Raw genomic sequence first — 6,471 nt, forward strand, 5'->3', positions numbered from 1 at the left:
AACAGAAGCAAATGCATAACTATAGACCATGATTTATAACTTGCACCACACCTCTCTGGGTTTCCAGGAAACTAATGATGTGATCTTTGTCACATTGTTTCTACTTAGTTTTAGCTGGGGAAGGGCTAACAACATTAGTCACTGACACTCATGCCTTGTTTTGAAAATACTATTAGCTATTAGAGGAATCTTTTTTTTTCTTTAATTTTTCAATTTGACTTATTAAACTGGCACCAAAAATAAACAATGTCATAATCCATTATCTGATCTCAAAATATTCAGCATCCTCCACCTCTCCTCCAAAAATGGTGAAGCATTGCTACACACAGGCTATGTCCAAACTTCTTCAAATAGAATAACTCTAAAACCTAGAAGAAGACAATCCCCCAAGCCTTTTACTAGTAGTCAGATAACAGAATTATGAACCCACAGACTCATTCTGAAACAAAAAAACCCCTCCTTGTTGCTGAGGCAGCAGAAATTCTTGTACCTGGAATTTGAGAAAAAATTAAAAACCCTCTTTCAAAACTGAACAGGCTCAAAGGATGTTGATCTTACTCAACTGTGAGAATGTTCTGCAACAACTATATGGCTTATTGAAAACTCTTTGCATTAATTCTGGACATAAACCTTCAGTAGCCAATTCTGTTTCCTAGTGACTTGGAAACAAAAATGAAGGCATTTTGCTTTTTCTTTTCAGCAATATGATCCAGCGAAAATGCCCTCTTCTTTCAGACACTTAAAACATAATTACTTCTTTCACACTGATTACTATATTGTCAGTTCTAGTTCCTAAGAAAGACACTTATTCCCTTTGCCAAAGAAAGGGAAGCCTCAAGTACTTTCCTTAGATCTTATCACTGCTTGTTACACTGCAGTGGGTGTGCAGAGGTGGGTATGCCCACCCCTTCACACAGTGTGGGGCAGCTCATATTTGGAAGAACTCATCTGCAAGGATTTACACATATTTCATGGTGGAATACAAAACAAAGTAGTATGCAAATCTTAATTTAAGTGTAATGATAGAAGGACAGCCCCCAGTTTCAGAGTTGCTGATTTGTACAACTACCAGTGTAAAAGCCCAATGCAGTTTTACTCATGATAGAAGACCGGAAACAACTGAAATTTTTCATGTTTCCAGTCATTTTCAGATCCATTTCCCAAACCAAGGAAAAGAATAAGCACTTGCTCAAGAAGACGACATACAGAAAGGATAAAGCAAAGTTATGGAAATGCTCTTAACTGAAAAAAAAAAACCAAAAAACAAAACCAAACCAAAAAAGTCTGTTAATAACATTCCAAACAGTTCTACAAAAGACTGAATGGTTTTGTTTGATAGTTTTGCTTCAGTGTAATGTACAGACATGATATCTGGCACTAAACTGCAGTTAAGGTTTTGAATATTTTCACATCATCTTAGAACAATAAAGTCTGTTTCTACAGATGTTTGCTGAGGTGGCAGGGAGAAGTACAACCATCAGCATCACTTAAGGAAACCATCATCTACCTAGTAATGCAAATGACAATTAAGTAAATTTTCTAATGTATTATTTAATTTTAAATGGTTACATTTAGCATCAAATAAAACTATATTTATTTACAAATCCTTTAGTAACATAAAAAATTAGGTTGTTAGTTGATAATATTCATTTTAAATCTTCTAGGCCTAACAATATTTTGGTACAATTGAGAATATTTAAGGTGTTAACTTTACTTTTTAGCCTGCCATGACCTGTGATCATTTAGTATCCAATTAATTTTCTCTTCCAGAGACTGCTGTTATTTGTTATCTTCAAGTGTTTTAAAACACATAGTTAGAATAAGAAGTTTTAAATTACTGTTTTTAAAATCTTAGGTTGCTTGCCCAATAATTCTCTGACACAAAGATTATTTTTGACTACTTCACTGTAAAAAGTAAATTTAATTAAATATTATGTCTTATAAGAGAATTCTGCCACAATTTTATGCTCTTTTAAGTCCTCACACTTTCTTTATTTTTTAATGTAGGACAAATGGCATATTCAGCATTATAGAGATCTTCAATTATTCTATTTGCTGTTCAATATTGCTCACACTTTTGCAGATAGTTTTGATTTCTGACATAAACACCTCCTTTTTTCCTTGACCTGTTGAAATAAAACAGTCAATCTTGCATTTAATTTTATAAAGTATAATAATTACTATGAAACAAATGCCCATTATTTAAAAGCAAAGTGAAAACAATTTAAAGGCAAAACCAGTATTTTATCACCCTGCTATTTGATGCTGAATACACCAGGCTCTTCCTCACACTTCAAAGTCTTTTTATTCATAGATATCAAACAATTATACGCATAATTTTTTTGTTTTCCTCTGTATCTGTATTGTTAACTTGTGTCACAACACCACAGAATGGCTGAAGTTGCAAGGAAATTCTGGAGGTCATCTGCTTCAACTAGCCTGCTCAAACAAGGCCACCTGAAAACAGTTGTCCAGGACTGTGTTCAGATTTTTTTTAATATCTCCCAGGATGGAGAATCCACAACCTTCATCAGCAGTATCTGCCAGTGCTCAGTAACCCTCACATTGAAAAAGTGTTTCCTGATGCTCTTACAAAACCTCCTGTGATTTGGCTTTTTGCCCACTGCTTCTGATACTGGCACTGGTCATCATGGAAAAGAACCTGGCTCCATTCATTTTCCACTTTCCCTTTGGGTATTTACATACATTATTAAGATTGCCCCTGAGTCTTCTCTTCTCCAGGCTGAACAGTTCCAGCCCTCTGAGCCTTTCCTCATAAGACAAATGCTCTAGTCCCTTCATCATCTTCATAGTGCTTTGTAGGACTCTGCAGTACAACCATGTCCTTCTTCTAGTGGGAAGCCCAGAAGTGGACTCAGCACTCCAGCTGCGGCCTCACCAGTGCTGAGTAAAAGAAATGGATAACCACCCTCAACTTGTTGGCAATATTCTTCTTAATGCAGCCCAGGATGCCAAAGGCAAAGGCACATTGCTGGCTCATGCTCAACTTGATGTCCACAAGGACTTCCATGGCTTTTTCTGCCAAGCTACTTTCCAGTGGGGTGACTCCCAGTATATATTGATGCCTAGTGTTGCTCCTCCCAAGGAGGACTCTGCAGTTCTCTTTCTTGAACTTCATGAAGTTCATTTCATCCCCCTTGTTGAACTTCATGAAGTTCCTTTTGCCCCAGTTATCCAGACTTTTGAGGTCTCTGGATGACAGCATAGCCCTCCAGCATAACAGCCACTCCTCCCAGTCTGGCGTCATCAGCAAAATTTTTGAGGTTATGTTCTGCCCTGCCTCATTATCCAGATCATTAATGAAGATAAACAGCACTGGACACAATATTGACCTCTGGGGAACGGTGCTAGTTACTAGCCTCCAACTTGACATTGTAGCACTAAGAAGCATCCTCTGGACTTGACCATTCATTTTTCAGTCCACTTCACTGTCTGTTCATCCATTCCACACATCATCAGCTTGTCTATAAGGACGCTAATAGGAGACAGTATCAGAAACCTTACTGATGTCCAGGTAGACAACATCCACTGCCCTCCCCTCATCTACCAGGCTAGTCATTTCACCATAGAAGGTTACAAACCTGGTCATGCATGACGTCCCTTTGGTGAATCCATGCTGACTACTCCTGATGACTTTCTTGTCCTTGTGAAATATGCCTGGAAAATGATTTCCAGGATTAGCTTTTCCATCACCTTCACAGGGACAGATGTAAGGCTGACTAGTGTGTAGTTCCCTGGGTCCTTCTTCTTGCCTTTATTGAACTTAGGAGTGACATTTGCTTTCCTCCAGGTCCTCAGACAATTCTCCCAGTCACTCAAAGATTATTGAGAGTGGTTTCACAATGACATCTGTCAGCTTCCACAGCACTCATGAGTGCATCCCATCAGGGCCCAAGGGCTTACATAGGTACACTTTGCTTTAGTATTCACTAATCTAGCTCTTCTTCCACCAAGGGTATGCCTTCCTTGTCCAGCCTTTTCCCTTGGTCTCTGGGACTTGGGATTCCTGAAGGCTGGCTCCTGCTATTAAAAACTGAAGCAAAAAAGGCATTCAGGGCTTCAGCCTTTCCTATGTCCCGTGTTGTGAGGTTCCCTGCCTCATTCAGCAACAGGCCCACATTTTCCATAGTCTTCCTTTCATGACCTAAGCATTTATAGAAGCCCCTCTTGTTGCCCTTAATATGTTTTGCAGATTCAATTCCATTTGGGCTTTTGCTTTCCTAGCTGCATCTCTGCATGCTCAGATAATTCTCTGTATTCCTCCTAGGTTACCTGTCCCAGTTTCCACCTTCTGTATAGCTCCTTTTTGTGTCTCAGTTTTTCCAGGAGTTCCTTGTTCATCCATGCAAGCCTCTTGGCATTTTTGCTTGACTTCCTACTCATTGGAATGGACAGCTCTTGAGCTGGAAGACGGTGATCCTTGAATATTAAACAGCTTTCTTGGGCCCTTTTTCCCAAATATAATGTAAAACTATCAATTTTGGATGAGAAGAAAGTGGCAAGAACAGCCCTTTTATCCGAAAGTTTTAAAATTGGTCACAGAGTCTCAGCTCATCTATCTTATAATAAATGGCCATGTCTAAGGTACATCACACCAGTGTCGTAGTACAGGTTAGTCATACAGCCGATGAATTCAAATTCCTAACTGTGTTGATATTTGTAGGATTCTTAGGTCATATAAAACAATTTATTTTATTTGCATACAATCAAACTTTAAGTAGAAGTAAATTAACAGAAGTGAACTTAAAATACCACTCAATTAGACTGTCAGATTGCACAGGAAAACCAAAACTGAATCAAATAAGAGAACCTGCAATTCAACATTGATATTGCCTTGACTGACAGCATGCAACCTCTGTGCCATTAGAACTTAATATTTTTCAGTATTTCTTTGTAGAAGAATGGGGTCACTGAAAAATAATCTGTTTACTGCCACTGAGTATCTGCAGAATTAGAATGACAAACCTAAATAGCATTGTAAGGATCTTCAAAGAACAGGTAACTTTGGTTTTGATACTTAATCTGCAAACACACAACAGGCTGGCACTGATCACACATTTCCTTAGATGAATCAGTGGCCGTATTTTTCTCAAAGATCAACTTCTTCAATACAGGGTGTCATTTTTCATTTTTCATGGAAAGGGTCATTGGGCACTGGCAGAGGCTGCCCAGGGAGGGGGTTGATTCACCTTCCCTGGAGGTGTTTAAGGCATGGGTGGACGAGGTGCTAAGGGGCATGGTTTAGTGTTTGATAGGAATGGTTGGACTTGATGATCCAGTGGGTCTCTTCCAACCTGGTTATTCTATGATTCTATGATTCTATGATTCTATGATTTACTTAATTAAAGGAAGGAAACATAATATACTTTACAAAGCCAAAGATGTCTAAATGCACAAGGACTGAACTTCATGGATTATTTCATACATGTACACACACATACACAGTTCCTGCACATTCTGCTTTCACTGCCTGTGAACTGCTGGTTCTTAAGAATACAGTCTTGCAGTCAGCAGTATCTTATAGTCCTTGAAAAACCTTGTAAGACAGTGCAAGCCCACAGCAACCTAATCTCCCTTCTCAAAATACAAGTAACACAGAAGCACAAAGCACGAGAATAGAAAAAAAATTGCCTATATACATCTTGATGACCTATACCTTACATATACCATGGATGGAATGTGTATTGCAATTGTCCTTTCTCTGCTAATAGATTGTCAATAGCTGGACTCAATTTACTGTGATTCCCAAGCAGCTGAGCAATTTGATGGAGACAAGAACTCAGTCCCAAAGAACTGGAACTGCAATATGATCTTTCCAAAATTCAAAAAAATACCTGGAGACCTCAGCAATATCACACATCTGCAAGACACTGTATTTAAAGCCATAACTGCTTTACAAAATCTCACATACAAGTGTTTTTCAAAGATACTGCAGGAGTTGTAATAGCCCAAGTAACAAACTGAGGTCTAGCTAAAATATGTGTCCAGACTAACCCCAGACTTTTGTAACAGCTCAGGTTGACTTGATTATTTACAAGTAGCACAGGTGCTGTACCGTGCTGTGTGAGAAAGGGAAGTTTTCACTGCACCAGCCGGGAATCGAACCCGGGTCGCAAGAATGGGAATCTTGCATGATACCACTACACCACTGGTGCTTCCCTGTAGTCCTTGTGTAATCAAATTACCCTGTGTTCTCCGAAGATACAAACTGCTGCATAGTCACTTATCAGTTTAGATAGTCCTTAAATACAAAGGCTTCCTAGCCCTTTTTCAGCTGTTGAGACAAAAGAATCTTGTATAGATTTAAAAGATCTTATTCCTTGTGAATTAAAACACCAGAGATTATCACAATCTACTGCAAGCATGTTAGGAAAAACATAGCCAAGAGTACTCATGTGAATGGCCCAAATCTTCCCTAGGTTATAATATTCAAAGATGATAAAAAGAAAG

The 6,471-nt window shown here is 38.6% G+C and overlaps 1 non-coding gene across 1 annotated transcript; it reads right to left on the bottom strand.

Annotated features, from left to right (window-relative positions):
* Positions 1–6,105: 6,105 nt before the first annotated feature.
* On the bottom strand, positions 6,106–6,176 carry TRNAG-CCC (transfer RNA glycine (anticodon CCC)). Its single transcript has one exon. It is a non-coding gene; the product is annotated as a tRNA-Gly (tRNA).
* Positions 6,177–6,471: the final 295 nt, after the last annotated feature.

Source organism: Phaenicophaeus curvirostris, chromosome 3, assembly GCF_032191515.1.
Source record: "Phaenicophaeus curvirostris isolate KB17595 chromosome 3, BPBGC_Pcur_1.0, whole genome shotgun sequence".
Classification (NCBI taxonomy): domain Eukaryota; kingdom Metazoa; phylum Chordata; class Aves; order Cuculiformes; family Cuculidae; genus Phaenicophaeus; species Phaenicophaeus curvirostris.